Here is a 19,094-nt window from a genome sequence, read left to right as displayed (position 1 = left end):
CCTCGATGGTAATAAAAAAAATCCTCAAATCCGTAAGTCAATTTGCTCAAAGAAAAAGATTTCTGTGAGTAGTAACTCGTTCACAGATATTGGAAAAAAGTAGCAAATCTCACCTGACTCAAAGCCAAAAGATTAAGTCTGGATAGTTTTAAATTCCTTATTTGTTCTTCTGTGTTTCTCCTGATAGTAGCCCAAGACTGTATACTAACTGCTATTCTTTCATTATACCACTAACTATTCATAACTTTTGCATTCTTCAGTCAGTCACACTGCAAAGAATTAAGCACGGTTCAGTGGTCCAAATCCAGCCCCTTAACTAAAGTTCCCCAACGGTACTACTCTGACATAATAGAAGTAGGGGAGGTATAGAATAAAATTTCATGAGGGTATTTGTAATTAGATTATACTTTCAAATGACTTATCAATGTTGATGAGGATCAGTGTTTCCTTGCACGTAGTTATTGTTTCCTCCGAAATAGAAGTAAAATAATGAAAAAAGTCCCAACTTTTCCAATGTTTTACTTGCAGCAAAGACAACAAATTAATTTGCGTATCTCCACAACTTGTGGTTTCATAAAGCACAACCGCCTTGCCCATCCCCCAGTAATGTCAACACTCTTGCAGTTATTAATTTCACCTGTACATATAGCTATTCCACTAGACCCCACTAAATAAATCCTTCATGAATCCAAAACATATTGAACATGTTGTTCCGTGTCAAACTATTACTTACAAATAGTAACAAAGTTGCAATGTGTGGCATTGTCGATAGTTTCACTACTAAACCTCAATGTCCTTAACAAGGCTTTAAAATAGTTGTTACTATCACCCAAAGAAAACATCAAAATGATTTTTTTGACTGTGCATGCCAATTGAAAGTGATGGTTCTTGATTTATTAACTTGAAAATGTATCTAAAAATCATTTGTATGCCTGCATTGTTATTCTCTTCCAACCATCTATAAAAAATAGTACCATACCTAATTTATAGCAGATGACTGTAACATCTAAAGTCACTGTTATTCCATTTTTATAATTTTTTTTGTACAGAGTAAAGAGTGACCAGCAATCTCTTCTTGCAGATTAAATGCCTATTTCCAAAAAGCCCATTTCATTTGATTAATAATCTAAATGAAGTAGAATCAACAACCTTTCAAACTCTTATTACAATAATAAATAGCATTAAAATTTGGAAGAAACAAGCTGCAACTTTAAGAAAGTTAAATGAAATCAAACACCCCCTTTCGAGAGTATTCAGAGGAGTTTTTCCTCCTACTTGGATCAATATTTCTAAAATTCCTTGGACATTCTGTTGCTGCATTATTGCAATATTGTTGGATGTGTAACAGAAATCCATTGCCCATCTACAAACCAGGTTCTCTGCCAAACTTCAACTGAGTCACAATAAGGCTGAGGAAATTCATATTTCTCTTTTCGGTTGGCATGTACAGCTATCTTCTTCCCAATTAATTGTCTAAGTAGTTAAATTGATTTGATTTTGAGCAATTACCAGCTGTCAGAGTAATGGTATATGTGTATGTACAGTTCTTGATTGGTATATCTTTTATTTTCTTTCTGTTGTCAGGAGTTGAATATCTTTCACCAGCAACTTAGACTAGATGATGTACAGTATTTTCGCCAAGAAAACAGGGTGCAGGAGCTAATGTTGCTCCGGCCCCTGTTCATTGGAGTGACACCATATTGGCCCAATACTGGGTGTTTTGGCCAAGGAACATCTCCTGAACCCACTTTGCATTGACAGGCCTGCAGTGAATCTATTTCAAGACTCAAGGCTATGCAGTCATCTGGCAGGACAGCTATTCACAAATAAAAAGAACAAAACAGGAAGATTTTCATCTTTACCTCCAGTAGTTTACACACTGCTCAATTTTCATGTCATTGATATCAGCAAACTGACCCCCAGGTTTCTTAGACAGAAGCACTCATGAAGATCCACCAATTTGATACATAGATGCTGAACCAATGAAACTACCTAAAGAACTTTTATTTATATCCTTGGGACCTCCAGCTTTGTCAACCCAATAGTTCATACATATTTTCTTCAAAGGCACATTATAAAAATTAAACCTTTGACAGCTGCAGAATTAAACTTTGAATATATTATAATTGACAATGATATTTTATTTAGTGATTATTTTCTCAAAAACTGAGAGTCTTTCAATCTCGATACTGAATTTAATGTCTGCATCCAGATATGTCTATCCATCTTTTGCCTCTATATCTTCCCTAGGGCCTTCCATGTGCCTAAGCTTTGATTCCATTTCTTCCCATGCTCAGTGAAGCTGAATTTATTTCTCTCCCAATTACATTTCCATACTTTTTCCATTTCCACCAGATTTTAAAAGCAAAAAATTATCCTTGCTGAGAATCTGAAATAAAGCAAAAAATGTTGGAAATATTCAATGTCAGACAGCATCTGAGGAGAAAGAAACAGAGTTAATGTTTCAGATCTGTCATCAATATTTTTCTTATTTTGTTATTGATTCTAATTTACCTTTTCTCCTGGCTTTAGAGTTTCTATTTTACTTCTCTCTGCAAATGTTACTATCTCACATTTTGACTTTGCTAGTGTGCAATCTAATAAGATGGACTGCTCCCCCAGGTCCCCCTTCAGCCCTTCCATACACCGAATTCTTGGCTTGAACCCTCACTCCTTTGGCCAATTTTCCCTCCTGTTAAAACATTTCTGTAGGTTCCCCTGCCTCCAGAGAATTGCTTCCACCAAAGAAAAAGAAATTAGTTGTCACCAAATCATAGCAACTAGAATCTGCAGACACCAAAACTTAATTTCAAAACATCAGTAAAGCTAACAAAAATAACGAGAAAAGAAATTGAAAAAGCTATCAAATCCTTTTTTTCTCAAAATTAACATTGCAGATGATACAAATTCTCTCTTACTTCCCACATGCAATCCAAACCAGTGAATCAACTCAATGCCAAATGTTTTCAGATTGATTCAGAATCTGTTCTCTCTCTGGGTATAAGCAGTCATTCAAGAAAATTTTACAGTCTCAGAGTCATGTCCCCAGGTACATAGTCCAAGGAAAACAGCAACTGAAGCAGGAATTGAACAATGAAGTGAGTTGAAGGGGGTCATACTCAATTATGGATGCTCTTTGTTTTAGTAATAAACTCAGTTGAAACTGGGATGTAACTCCACAGACATGACAACGGTTTTGCTAAAATACCAGAAAATGCACAGGAAAGCCAAGCTAATACAATAATCACAGTTTTGCCAGTTCAACACCCACAAGATGCACAACTTCTACAGTTAACACTTTGTGTTCCTACCGAATAGTGTTGATGCTAGTTTGCACGTATGTTCGCACTTAACAATTCAAAGGATGGAATAATAGTAAAAAGCAAAGAACAGCTTAGATGATATTTATATTTAGCTTCAGGGGGGGTTTGCATAAACACATTAAATTATCAATATTAAAATGCCATATGGATCCCAGAAATCAATGAAAATGACTATGACCTAATGAAGGACTTTTTACTGACAGTTACTCATGAAAAAGTACATCTCAGTTTGAATTTCAAATTCCAGACTAGAAAAACAGTTTAGCATGAATTACATTGAAACCTTTTTGCCAAGAAAAGTGAATTAAGTATTGGTAATTGTTTATTATTGTCACTTGTACCGAGGTACAGTGAAAAACGTGCCTTGCATACCTATCATACAGGTCAATTCATTACACAGTGCAGTTACATTGAGTTAGTACAGAGTGCATCGAGGTAGTACAAGTAAAAACAATAACAGTACAGAGTAAAGTGTCACAGCTACAGAGGAAGTGCAGAAAATTCCAGAGATACCCAACAGGTTAGGCAGTATCAGTGGAGAGAGACATTTCAGTTCAACGACCTTTCATCGGGACCCTTGCTTTTGACTCGGCCTTTCATCAGAATTCAAGCAGGATCAATCATACAATTCATTTCATTGCTTAAGTGCCCACCGGTTACAACTTAATTTACAATGTACAATTTGGGAATTCTTCTAACTTGATTATTTGACCAAATTAGTTCCTTCTTTAGAACTAATTTCTCCCATTTCTATGGCAGTGTTTTTTTACCCTACCTGTTCTCAAAGCAGATTTGTTTCATTGAGTCCAGGTTTATTCAAATCTAGATCCTTGCATCAAGATCATCCATACCTGAGCCATATTGTGGAAAGCAGCTTGGTGACCACACAATGCAACATCAGTACTCTCTGTTGCTATGGGGTAAGTCATTCATATCATTATCAATCAGCCTAATAAGATTTAGTGAGCCAAACCATAAAGACTATTTCAAAATAAATTTTTAACAATATTAGAAATAAAACTAAATGAAGAATTCACATGAAAAGTCAGAAATGTATTTTTGAGGTCAACCAAGGACAATGTGAAAGAATGTGTAGAAATGTTACAGAACAAGCTTAAAAAGGATTAGATCAATACTTCTACAATCTACTGGAAGAACTCAGCAGGTCAAGCAGCATCTGTGGGACGAAAGGAATTGCCGACATGTTGGGTCAAAACCCTGCATCAGGACCTGAAACGTTGACAATGCATTTCCTCCCACAGATGTTGCTTGACCTGCTGAGTTCTTCCAGCAGATTGTTTGTAGAACTATTGAGCTAATCCTTTAAAACTTGTTTTGTAACATTTTTACACATTCTTTCACATTGTCCTTGGTTGACCTCAAAAATACATTTTCTATTTATCATGTGAATTCTTCATTTAGTTTTATTCTTTATATTGTTAAAAAAGTATCTGAGCAGATTGTTTATTGCTCCAGATTCCAGCATCTGCAGTCGCTTGTATCTCTCTAGCTCAATGCTCCTGTCTGTTCAAGCAAAGTGTGTTCAGGATAGTGCTATTTATAACCAGGTTTGAGTAAAAAGGATTTTTATTGTTATGGCCAAGTGGAATGCTGTGAAACACGTGGCATAGAATAGATCTAATTATGATATAAAAAGTGGGAAGATACAGTAGGAACCCAAAGGGCAGGTTTTTCGCACAAAGGGTGGTACATATATGGAACAAGCTGCCAGAGGAAGTGTAGAGGTGGGTACAATAACAACATTTAAAAGACATTGGACAGGTACGTAGATTAGAAAGGTTTAGAGGGATATGGGGCAAATGTAGGGAAATGGGACTAGCTTCGATTGGCACTTTGGTCAGCATAGACAAGTTGGGCCAAAGGGCCTGTTTCTGTGCTGTGTGACTGTATGACTCTATGATGTCAGATAAATCCTATGAAATTAAATGTTAAGTAGATTTATATGTGCTAGTCTATATTAAGTTTGTTGCATGTAAAATTACAATAATAAACAAATTCCATTACTTAGAATAGACAGTGCTGATAAAAGTTTAGTAACTTAACAGCTGTATTATTTTTACTGGTGTTTAAACACATAATCACATTGAATACAAAGCAAGTGCATGCTCCATCATATCAGCTATCTAGAAAGATAGTTTGGCTAGCAATATATTGAAGCCTTTCTGCCTTTGAGTCAGACAAGAACCTATCAGTGCAAATGACCAAAACCTAGATCAAAAAGTAAATTTTAAGAAGAATCTTAAAACAGCAGAGAGATCAAGATGTTTCAAAAGCAAAGATCCAGAACAAAAGATAATGCAGCAAGCTGCCTACAAGAGTGACACTGAAGGGTCACAGAGATCTTGGAAGGTTCTGGGACCAGAGAAGTTACAGAGTTAGAAGGTGGGAAGCTATGGAAAGATTTAAAGCCAAGGATAAAAGATTTAAAATTGTGATCTTGCCAGACTTGGAGCCAATATAGGTCAAGAAGCACGAGAGTCAAAGGCAAACAAATTTGGTGCAAGGGAGAATATGCGCAACATAGTTTTAGAGAAGATCAAATTTATGTCAGATGGAAGATGAGAGTTTGGGCAGGAGAGCACTCGAATAGTTGAATGTAGATATTACGAAGGCATGGATGAGCTGGGGCAGGGCTGAAGAAGAATGATGTTATGGAGATAGGATTAGTGATCTCGTTGTTGGATACCAACACTACTGTGGTGTAGACAGTGAAAGAAATGGAGCCGGGGCTAGGATACTGAGTTCATGGCAGGATCAAAGGCAATGCTGGTGGTCTTCACAATATTTAATTGGAGAGAACCAGACCGACTGAGAGACAAATCAGAGCAATTCAGGAAGTCCAAAGGAATGGTGGTGAGGTGAGAAAACAAGGTAAAAGCTAAAGATGTATTGTGAAAAGAGAGGGATAGAAATAATTCAGATAGCAGCAATATGGTGATTTCTAAAAATTATAGGATGGAAAGGAAAGAGAAATGAATTATAAACAGGAGGATGGTAGAAAAAAAATTGTAAATTTTCCAAGATTGAGTAAAATTGATGCCAGTTGAAGCATTAAATAAACCAATTACACTAGATATGTTGATAAGTTATGTGGGTTATAAATGGAATAAAACTGTAATAATACTTGGTTGACAATTTTAGCTCTTAATTGTCATAGAAAATAGAATAAGTACAGCCTCTTCTCCTGCATGCTGCATGTGTTATATTGAGTTGCACATGGTGCCAGAAACAACCAAAACAATTCCATTCCTTTCCTGTCTCTCCATCCTGCTCTGTCTCTCTTTCTCTCTCTCCCTCCATTATCACTTACTATCTTTCTATAGCTCTCTCACTCTTTCTATTAAGACGTTAAGATCGGCAAAGAATACAAGAACTTGGGAAGTGGACTTGGAGCTTTCTGGTGTGATTACTTGTTGATTTTTTCCACTACTCAACAAAGGAGACAACACTATTAATTAAATTAAATATAGACTCCAGAGTGCAATAGTAATGTTATAATTGGTGCCTTTATATAAAATCTTTGAAAGCTTTATTAAAGATCGATACACTTCCAATTAGAAGGCAAATTTAGAAAAACTAAAGTAGGCCTGTAGAACCAGGGTTGGCTGGATAATGATTAGGAGCAGAACTAAATAAATTTTAATTGGATTTGCTGAATTTACTGAATTTTCCCTGTGAGTCTCTGCAAGAAAATTGATCTAGTACTGATTTAGGATCAAAAGTCCATTAAAGTGCAAATAGATTTATCAGCAGAACAAATAAATTCTTACTCAAATAAGGTGAGGTTCATATAAATATGCACAATGGAAGGTGAGTTGATTCCCTTCAAGCTTGGGTTCTCCAGGTTTCTCTGGGAGAATCCCATTTCTACGTCAACCGTAGAAAAGCACTATATTTAATACAGGGTAATGACACAGGTTTCTCATTGCATTCACTTCAGAACATAACATTTGATTCTGCAATTAAATAGTACAACTTGGAAAATAAAATCCAAAATGGCTTCCAGACTACATCCATCATAGAACATGGAACAGTATAGCACAGGAACAGGCCCATCGGCCCATGATGTTGTGTTGAACTAATTAAACTAGTAATTAAATGCCTAACTAAACAGTGAAATCAAACCTTTTACTTGCTATGGTTTTAAGTTAATTGTGTATGGTGTACAGAAATAATAGGATTATTGGACTAGATCACTCTTTTTCTTTCCTCTGCCTCATTTATTCTTAAATATACCTTTCCCCACATCTAACTGCACTTTGATGGGAAGGTAAATGAAGACCAATGCAGATAATGCACAGAGAAATAAATAGCTTCAGAAAGGACTATGACAACATCCTAGGAAATATAGTAAAGTCCACAAAGCAACCAATAATTTGAAGTGAGTTTATATGTATCATTGGTTCAAATGTTTAAACTCAGTTGGATTTTAATATTTAAATGACATGCTTCTCCAAATTTTACTAAACAACAATTAAATATCACCTCTAACATAGATATATTATTGGCAGCTTTGTATAATTCAAATAGAATATCAATAGTGTGTCACTGTAGGAAGCTATTCCCCCGCTTACAGAACAGGAAGAGCAGAATGAAGTATACAGTATATTTGCATAATGCATAATTGCCGTTATCTAGTCTAGTTGAAAGTACATCAAAGGAATTTACAGTTCAAAGACTCCATCAATTAAGATAGATTGGGAATTATTTTTTGATTTCCCTGCATGGGCAATAACCACTGGGGCAGGTTGGTAAGATATTTTGGAAACTGCCCAATTATCATTTCCTTTCATTTCAAGGTGAAAGCAAAGTAGAACAATTTGTATTTTGTACAGACTGGAAAGTTTAATCCAGTTTGAATCTTCCATTTGAAATTGAAATGTTTGAAATATAGTCCAGTAAGTAACCTACCTAATGTACCTTCACAAAAACATCTACTAATTGAAGTGCAAGAATGGAGGCCCAACAAAGAACAATTGTTCATTCAGATCAGCAAATAAAGATAATTTCAACATTTCTAATAATAACAAGATCAAGGACTTACATGGGCATGGTCTTTCTATTGAACAGATGGCAATGTTGTTATTTTAATGCAAGCTATGGCCAGATATATTGTAATTGAATAGTAAGACGTAAGATAAAGAGATTTGATGCAAAACTTAATTCTTTGCAAACAGGATACTACCCAAGTTGAAACTTTGTTTTAATCTTATGAAGGAAGGGAAAGCATGTCTAATAATCCTTCAGTGAAATATTTAGCAACCAATAGAGATTAAAGGCGGTTTCAAGGAGCTCGTTTAAACTGCTTCAAATTGTGTTACTTGGGCTAACAAATTTTCCTTGAAAATCCTTTAAAACAAAAGAGTTACAGTATATTCTGAATTCAGAATCGGGTTTATTATCACTGACATATGTTATGAAATGTGTTGTTTTGCGGCACCAGTACAGTTCTAACAAAGATAGGGTGTTTGTCCATCTCCTGTGGACACAAGTATAATTGGGGTATCTTCTACTCAGTTGACTCCACCTATCTTTACTTATTCAGGTTATTGTCCTGCCCTTCTGATGCAGGCCTATCCTTTAGCTGAATTTGCATTTGGGACCAGAAATGGAAATCTAACCCCTGGTATACACCTGTAGCATTGCCTCCCAATATCCGATATCCAACGTATGTACATATTTAATACTTTCCTCCATAGAATCATGGAATCAATGCAACACACAAGGAGGCCATTTAGTGCATGAACTCCACATCAGCTGCTTGAAGAACAATCTATTGAGCACTATTCTTTTCCTGTAACTCTGCAAAATATTTTCTCTCAAGTGTCTATCTAATTCCCTTTTAAAAGCCATGACTGATTGTGCTTCCATACGGCAGTGAGTTCCAGATCGCGATCACCCTCTGCATGAAGAATGTTTTCCTCATTATGCTTTACTGATCACTCTCTCCACATTTCCTGTCAATTTCAAAGATTTAGGCACATAAATACCCAGCTCCCTCCATTCCTATAACCTGCCTATTTCAAATGCTATAAGCTGGGCAGCTGGGTGCAAGGACAAAGATTTACTTCATTACACTTCTCATCCTGAATGGCTCTGATTTGAAGTTGGAACAGTAATAGCACTGTAAGATCAGGGAAGAAGTCATTATTTACCAAAGTTTGGATCAGCCAAGTGCAAAGTTCTGATTCACTCAAATACTTGATGCTTACAGAGCCAGATTTTAATTGGCATTAGTTAGCGATTCTGCAGGGAACCGTCAGCTAATTATCACTCACCTTTCAGTGCGTGTAAGATTCCCCCTGTACATTGAAACTTGGAAGTGGAGGTAAACTGAAGGTCAGATGCCAACACACCTGGCCTCCAACTTTGCCTTTGGATTCACCACTGAGGGACTGGATGCACACCTTTATGACACTGATGACAGGCATAGGTAGCATCACCCATGCACTTTAATGAATCACAGACTCTGAGTTAAAGGACCAGTGCAGTTAGTGTAATGCTATTACACCGCCAGTGACCCGGGTTCAATTCCGGCCGCTGTCTGTAAGGAGTTTGTACGTTCTCCTTGTGTCTGCATGGGTTTCCTCCAGGTGCTCTGGTTTCCTCCCACATTCCAAAAGACGTACAGGTTAGGAAGTTGTGGGCATGCTATATTGGCGCCAGAAACGTGGCGACACTTGCGGGCTGCCCCCAGAACACTCTACACAAAAGATGCCTTTCATTGTGTGTTTCGATGTACATGTGACTAATAAAGATATCTGATCTTATCTAAAGTTTATTTTATATTAATGTGTTTAATTAATTAAAGATAACTTTAAGACCTTCCTAATTATATTTTAATACTTGTTAAGATTATTTAAGCCTATTTGAACTGCTTTTAAGCATTCAAAATTATTATGACATTTAATGATCATTAAAAGGCCTTTGACAACAGTGAGCTGACAGCAGACTTTCAGGGTATTCCAGGATTAGGGTCTCAGGATCCATCACCTGAGGCCCAATCACTGCTCATGATCTGTTCTTCTTTGCAGGAGGACTCTTGGATATTGGAGGGGGATTGTGTGGTGAAGTGGGGGTTCTCCAGATCAAATTAGTGTAAGTGGTTAAGCACTCCAGTATTATCTGGCCCAATAATAAATACCTGTCAATAGTGCCTGTTATGGATGATTCCAGACCTTGGTGTCTTAAACAATCAATATAGAATCAAGCAAAAGCAGAAAAGAATTAACTTGCAATGAAATAATACAAACATCCATGACAAAAACTTCACTTCAATAACTTTTAAATTATTAACCGATCAGCATGCCCATTTACTTAAGTCAGTCCTGCCAAATTTATATCTTCTACCAGGTGATGAAATCATAACTAACAGGTTACAAGCATATTATTTGCAAGGAGATAAAGAAAGCAATTTAGAGAGTATGGGCACGTTATTAAATGAAGAATTGATTACGGGGTTATATTTAGCATCAGACAAAGCAGTGGTAATAAATGCAATAACATACAATTAAGGTCCAGAAATGTTATTGTTATTGTTATTGTTATTGTTAATGTTAATGTGCTGCTTAAGTAGTAAAAGAGCAATTTGGTCTCCTCGACCAAGTCACTCCCCAACACATGTACAGACAGACACTGTATAATTCATCCAATGGCACTAATATTCCAATTAAAACAACAAAAAATTTGCATTAACTAATTCTACATCAAAAAGCAACAACTCCTCCCCCATGTACTAATCAGTGTTCAGTTCTATTTCAGTCCCCATGACACCAACAGTTGCCATGGAGATGGCATCATCACTAGAAGCCTTTGCCCTGTCCATTTGCATCTGATAGTTAACAACCTATCATTATCCTTCTCTGCTGCACTCTAAAGCTCCAAAATGTTTAAGTCCACCCCACCACAGTGAGAGCAATAACAGATGAACTGTAACCCCAGGCCAGAGACCTCTTCCCAAATCTCATGGAAAACCTTTTTGCAAGACCAAAATGAGCCTATTGTGTGTTTTTCCCTATTGGCTGTTGGTTTGCTTGGCTGAATTTACTCCTTGCATCTTGACATCCATTCAGGGACATAGGTGCTCACTTGAGGTGAGAGAACAAATCTTTCATTTGATAGTGGCAAGCAGCCTCCTTTCATTTCAGCCAGCTGCCACTCTCTGCTAACTCTGACTTACTTGCCTATGTCATGTTTCCAAAAGCTAAATCAGCCCTTTATTCTGTAACACATAGTGGAAGAGTCAGGGGGGGTGATTTCCAGAATTAGACACAGCATGATTGCTGACAGTCCAGTGACCACTGATTTGAACTTCTTTGTGGGCAGGTGGATTTTAGCGGTTGGCTATGAAGGAGTGAATAATTGCATCCATCTTGTCTCTGGATGGACCTCAGAATTACCCTATATTGGGGTAGCTTTGGCCATGATAGCTTTCCTGAGACAGTTGGAGGAGGGGGGTATTTGGGGTTGGTATTAGGTGGCAATTTGTTATTAGAGGAGTCTTGAACTAGAGGGTTAAATAAAAAGGAGCTCAGGGTTTATAGGCTTTACAATTTTTATTAGAAGCCAAGATAAAGGGATAACATGATTTGTGGAACTATCTGGGAAATAACTGATGATTAAAGATTTGTAAGGATGTCAGCACCTTAAAGGAGAATAATAAATTACCAGCTAATTTATATTTGATAGGGCAAAGAACCTGCAGCTGGTAAATGTAATTTAATATGGAAAAATGAGCCACAAAAGGCTCAGTCACATGTGCCCTGCACAAGATTATAAAGTAAAGGGTGCTGAGTGGCAGAAATATCTATGTTTTATAGTATATAATTTTGGTAAACATTAGGTTGGATTGCACTGCTAGTTGGCCACTGATTCCATAGAGAACCTTCAGTTAGCTGCATTATTGAAGTATTGGTGTGGGAAAAGGCTGGTCAGCCATTATCGGTCCAAATGTCAGAGCCGAGTCAAGGGGCTAAATAACATACTCCTGACTCTATTCTGGTCAATCTCAGCTTTAAATAAACTGTAGTTTAAAGGTCACTAGTTAGCAAGATAAGCTGAAATAGCTGAGGGAGCTTGCTCCATAAAAACTTCAAGGATGCTTGATAAACTTTAAAATAACAAAAGGATTAGTTTCCATGCATGTGGATAGGCTATCTGAATTAGATAGATTAAAAGATCAAAGGACATATAGGAAACATAGACTTAAAATGTCAGGTGGCTTTCAAAGAGGATCATTGAGCTTTGAGCAAGTCACTAGTTCATGCAGTGAGCATGATTTACCTCAAATATTCAAAAAGGAACTGACAAGAGTCGAATTTGGTTGAGCCCACAGAATAAAAAGTATCTGAAGGCCTAGTTGGCATTTCCATATGACATAGGAGAAGGCCATTAGGTTCATTATATCTTTGACAGATTACAAAACAATCCCATTCCCCCACTAATTTTCTCTATCACCTGATCACTGAATTCTCCTAGAACTTTCAGGAATCAGAGAGCAATTTTCCAGACTTATTTTCAGCAAAAAAATCACTTCTGTGTTTTCTCAATTTTTTTTAATCCTTCACTGGCTTTAGGCAAGAGAGGTGATGGTGTTAGCTTGCAAAATGGGGATGGCAGTTTTATGTTGTACATGTTACCTTCCCTGATAAGCTTTTCACATCTAATTTCAGTCACTTTCTCTCATGTGCTCTGTAAGTCTTTGTCCCAATGAATTCTCAGTTTCAACATGTGCAAAGTCTTTATCAACTCTCACCATTCTATGGATAGCCAGCTCCAAGGAAAACAATTCCAGCCTGCCGGTCTCTCCTCATAACTAAAATGTTCCATCCCAGGCAACAACATCCTGGTGAATCTCCTCTCACCCTTTCCATTGCCATCAAAAGAAGATGGAGAAGCTGGGGTTAGTCTCTTTGGAGAAGAGTTGCAACTGGATCTGATGGAGATATTTAAAATTATCAATGCTATAGGCAGAGTAGAAAGGGAGAAACTATTCCTACTGGCAAAAGTGTCAATATTAGGGAACAAAAAAAGTGAAGGTGATTGGCAAAAAATCAAAAGTAATATGAGGACTTCTTTTCCCCCACAGTGAGTGATTAGGGTCTAGAATGCAGTGCCAAGAGTAGTATTAGAAGCACATTTCATAGTAATATTCAGAAGAGATCAAGTTAAGCATCTGTAAAGAAAACTAAATGCGAGGGAGGCGAGTGGGACTAGCTGGATTGCTCTTACATAGAATGCCTCTTTCCACGATGTAACCATTCTGTGATTGTACATTACCCAGTTTTAGATTAGTTCTAATTACCTGAATAAAAGAAGAAAGCAATTTTTCTGCAAATTACACCAAAACTTGTTTTGTTGTCCAGCATACAATATGTCAAGTTTCTGACTCTGCAAAATTCAATGCTTTAAGCTAAAACTAAAAAGATAGGCATTCTGAAATTAAAACAGAAATTGCCTGACTAGCTGAGCATTCCCAGCATTTTCTGTTTTAGTTTTGTATTTCCAGCATCTATCAGCTTTTCTTTTGATTTCCAGACAAGTCAGTCTTTTGGCATTTTGTTGGGGGTGGGAGATGACAAATACTAAAAATCTTAAAGCTCATCTGTGGCCTCAAAAAATGAAAATGAGTCAGTCTGATTAAAAACCTGCCTCAGCCCTTCCCTCTGGGGGCTTACTTGCCAGATGAATGAGAGAGGATCCTATTCAAACATGTAAGATATTGAGGGGGAATGACTGGGTAGATGCTGAGATGTTTCCAATGTAGGAGAGCCTCAAACAAGAGGACATAGCTACAGGACAAGGAGGCTGCCGTGTAGAACTAAGGTATGTGGGAATTTCATCACACAATCTCTAGAATTCACTACTCCAGAGGATCGCTAGAGAGATTTAAAGAAGATGAAAATTTTTGAAAGATCAAGAATTGAGAGATAATATGGAAGTGGCGCAGCAGAGGAGCTGAGGCCTGAGGCAGATCATCCATTATCATATTGAATGGTGGTGCAGGCTTAAAGGGCTTGGTGGCCTACGTCTGCACCTATTTTGTGTTGAGTCATCTCATTTGTTCCTTAAACAAGCTCATCTCTATTCAGATGGTAACAACAAAGATACAACGGAACGCACCTATTCTAGTAGTCAGCCATCAGACCATTCCTGATCCCTAGTCACTTATCTCTTCTACATTGCTTAGGTTGGAATGAGGGATCTATCATGGCACTCATGTGCTATCTCCCTTTTAATCAGATGCTCTAATAGGCTGAGAAAACTTCCTCATCAATTTCATACATGGTAAATTGTTATTTGAATGTGCTCCCCCTGGCTATATCTACGTAGCTACAATCATAGAATGAGTAAGCTTTTTTACAAGAGTAGGAGATAAAGTTGGAGAGCAGGGCCTTCAAGCAATTTGAAAGAAAAGTGCACAATTAAAAAAGCTATTCAATTGCAGAAGAAGTTTTAATCATATATTAAAGCACTAGAAAGCTCTTTGTCTTCAAGTGGACTAATTGGAAATTCTTAGCTCTTTTAATGGATCAAGGAAAAATGTTGACTTTTAATTTGAACGATGAAAAATCCTGAATTTCTGAATGGTCCAATAAAGAAATAATGTGGAATTTGGTAAAGGGGCACCAGAGCCTTGCAGCAGGTCAAAGGGCCTAATACAACACAACACCCGAGCCTCACAGAAACATGACAGGCTGGATCTGGCTCGTGAGAGATATTGTGAAATTTTCTTGTTGCCTGCTCCTTTTTTCCCATATTAGGGCTTGCAGATTGATGGGGTGGGGTGTTGTCCAAGACAGTTTCAGAATTGAGACCATTCTGCCAATTAAATCTATGCCATCTACTTATAAAGCCATATAATCATTTCCATTCTCCTGTTCTTTCCCTTTAGCAATGTAATTTTACTTAATGTGCCTATCACATCCCCTCTTAAAAGATGTAATTGAATTTGCTTAGAGGCAGTGAGTTCTAGATTATCAACATTCTCTGCATAATTCTTTTTCCTCACATTTTTCCTGCTTCTTTTCCCCTTCAGTTTAAATCTATGTATCCTGGTCCTTGAACTGTCTGTCAATGGGAACAACTTGCAGTTTACCTGTTCTGAACCTGTCATGATTTTGTATTCGCAACCGATAACAAAAGGAAAAGAACTGTGACATGAGAGAAAAAAACACTTCTCCTACACAGTAGAATGAGAAGACCAAATGGAAAATGAACTAAAGATCAAACATTACTCTCAATCTGTTGTTTGATTTGATAATCGATTATATTCACGTGAAGATTAAATGAATGAGGAAAACATAAAACATTCCCTTTTTATTATAGCCAAAATACAAATTTAGTCTGAATTCATTGGCCTTCCAAATCATAGTGTCATGTTAAATTGAAATAGAAGCTTACCACAGCTTCAAATTAGCCCATTGACAATCATCAGTTTTAATAGGAATAAGGTCATTTCAACGCTGCCACAAAGAAAATGTTAATTTGTGGGCTCTGCATTAAAGTCACAAAACTAAGAATGGCATCTTAAAAGTATCTTCATTCACATTAGTTTCAGTTATATAATCAAGTTTTTTCCAGGGTATAGAATGGTTGAAGAAACTGCACAAAATTGCATGTCTTGATACTACTTCTCAATCCAACATAGTTTTTAGTCCGCGTGACTAATTATTATCTATAATGATAAACCAAACATAAGCCAATGTATTAAGGATATTCATTACTGCCCTTATTTTCCAAGCAAGTCAAAGTATAATTCATGAATGAGCAAAATATTAAAGTAACTCAAAAATCTAGATCAGTTATTCCTTTGCAAATTTAAATTTCACTCCATTATCAGCAACAGGAAAGTTGTTTATATTTAATGTTTAAGAAATACAGTTTTGATTGCTCACCATAAGATTGCTACAATGAGACAGGCACTTTGATGGTTTCTTCGTTCCTTCTTGCAGAATCTGGCAGAGGACTAGCTCATGAACATTCTTATCAGTCTTCTGCATATTCCATTCTGTTACCGGAAACACCAGGAAAGTCAAATCAAAACTGTTGAACAATTCATTTTTGAAACCTACTTCATCTGAAGATTTATAAAATGTTCCATCACTAAATTTTTTTCAACTTATATAGAACTGATTTAGATATGGATCTGTGGAATGTCTGTGCCTTCTTTGCTGCAGAACTAGGAAAGGAAATGTAATCACACTCTGTATCATTTGAGTGTTGATATGTTTCCCATTATCTTTGTTCTAGCCCCTGTTTTCTCATTATGTGCTAAACAGAATTGCTAAACGAGCTCGGAATATAACCAATCAGCTACCTGGACAAGTTAAATAAAAACAGAATGTGTCACACCACTCCTACTCTGACAAAACCTCCCAGCAGGTCCATCATTTCCAGTAACAGGGTCAGTGACTTATTTACAGCTGGTGAAATCGTGAAGTGCAAAGAGCATTTTTCCAGCTGTACATTTTACTAAGCTTCAATAAATAGTTATGGTACGTCAGTAAATTACCTACATTGGAATTTGGTAGCCTGTATTGTCACATTATTGACATACCAGTAACAATTAGTTGGGTGGGGAAATGATTATTTTCTGTTCATAAAAAAAGGCCCAAAGGTGAAACTACTCTTGGGTTCATGTGATATTCAACCAGATGAATTCCTCTATTACAATTTTAACTGAACAGCTAAAAATATTTTGAAAAGAAATTTCACCTGCTTATTTTTAAAAGTAAAATATTTGAAAATGGTTTCAAATAATACTATCAGAATCATTCACCAGAGCATGGAAAATGCTTTTGATGCAAGCTGTTGGATATCAGGTATTGGAGTTCATGTTAAGACCTATCAACTTCTGCAAAATACCAATGCCACTCAAAATGATTTCTACAACCTCACATCACTCATTGGCTTGCCTACATAAAATTTGCTGTGATAGAAGTGTTCAGGTCTTCATTAACAATACACTAAACACTGAAAAATACTGTGTCAAAGGAATAAATAAAAGGTGTGGTATAAATAAATAATTCAATAGGCAAGGCTGATTATTGCAATTTCCAGGTATCTTAATGCTGCCTGAAGCATTTGAAACACATTAATCATCACCTTTTGCTTCAACATAACAAAGAGCAAAGCTGATAGAATGATTTATATAATTTCTATAACTTAAAGAGATATACTTCTGTGATTTGGCATGATGCATTTAACATTTAATTACAATGAAAAATATACATCACAAAGAACTAATGTAATTTAGAGTTGGGAAAACAGTTTACACGTTCCCTTAGTTGATGGTCTGGGGATTACAAGGTAAGGAATGGCTGCTTGAGGTTCCGGGGTTTAGGTATTTCAAAAGGGATAGAGAAAGGGTGGGGGAGGGTGGGTGGCATTGCTAATCAGGGATAGTATCACAACTGTAGGAAGGGAGGACATCATAGAGGGTTTATCTATTGAGTCAGTGTGGGTGGAAGTCAGAAACAGGAAGGGAGCAATCGCTCTAATGGGAGTATTCTATAGGCCCCCAAATAGCCATCAGGGCACTGAGGAACAGATAAATTGGCAGATTTTGGAAAGGTACAAAAATAACAGGGTTGTTGTCATGTGTGACTTCAGCTTCCCAGATATTGATTGGCACCTCCTGAGTGCAAAAGGTTTAGATGGGGCAGAATTTGTTAAGCGTGTACAGAAAGGATTCCTGACACAGTATGTAGACAGCCGACTAGAGGAGAGGCCATGGTGGGTCTGGTATTAGGCAATGAACCTGGTCAGGTGACCACAACTCCCTGACCTTAGACAAAGGCATGGACAAAGATAGGAGCAGACATTATAGGAAAGTATTTAATTGGAGGAGGGCAAATTACAATGGTATTAGGCAAGAATTTGGGAGCATAAACTGGGAACAGATGTTCTCTGGTAAATGCACTGCAGAAATGTGGAGATTGTTTATGTACCACTTACACTGGGTTCTAGATAGGTTTGACCCGCTGAGAGAAAGAAAAGATGGTAGGGTGAAGGAACCATGGTTAACAAGAGAGATAGAGGTTTAATCAAGAGGAAGAAGGAAGCTTATTTAAGGTTTAGGAAACAAAAATCAGGTAGGGCTCTTGAAAGTTATGAGGTAGCCAGGAAGGAGCTTAAGAAGGGACTTAGGAGAGCTAGGTGACATGAGGAGGCCTTGGCATGTAGGGTTAAGGCACTCTACACGTATGTGAGGAACAAGAGGATGACAAGGATGAGGGTAGGACCACTCAGGGATAAGGGGGGGAAAATGTGTCTAGAGGTGAAGGGGGTAGGGGAGGTTGTGAATGACTATTTTGCTTCAGTGTTCACCAGGGAGAGGGATTAGACAAAGGGGAGGTTAGCGTAGGACAGGGAAATGTGTTGAAGCACGTTGAGGTTAAGAAAGAAGCAGTGTTGGAGCTTCTAAAAGGCATTAGGATAGATAATTCCCTGGGGTTGGACAGGATATACCCCAGGTTACTATGGGAAGCAAGGGAAAAGATTGCTGGAACGTTAGCGATGATCTTTGAGTCCTCCCTGGCCACAGGAGTGGTACCGGAGGATTGGGGGAAGGCAAACATTGTTCCATTGTTCAAGAAAGGTAAAAGAGATAATCCCGGGAATTATAAACCAGTGAGTCTTACATCAGTGGTGGGAAAACTATTGGACAGTATTCTTAGGGACAGTATTTATGAGTATTTGGAGAAGCATAGTCTTATTAGAGATAGTCAACGTGGCTTTGTGAAGGGC

General features: G+C 37.3%; 1 long non-coding RNA gene across 1 annotated transcript in view; it reads right to left on the bottom strand.

The window, feature by feature from the left end:
• The window catches only part of LOC127580711 (uncharacterized), a 158,023-nt gene that overhangs the window by 79,707 nt on the left and 59,222 nt on the right, over positions 1-19,094 (bottom strand). Inside the window, exon 2 of the long non-coding RNA XR_007957874.1 lies at positions 16,241-16,353. This is a non-coding gene — a long non-coding RNA (uncharacterized LOC127580711). The remainder of the gene's footprint in view (positions 1-16,240; positions 16,354-19,094) is intronic.

Source organism: Pristis pectinata, chromosome 1 (genome assembly GCF_009764475.1).
Source record: "Pristis pectinata isolate sPriPec2 chromosome 1, sPriPec2.1.pri, whole genome shotgun sequence".
Taxonomy (NCBI): Eukaryota; Metazoa; Chordata; class Chondrichthyes; order Rhinopristiformes; family Pristidae; genus Pristis; species Pristis pectinata.
This window is presented reverse-complemented; position numbering and strand designations above follow the sequence as displayed.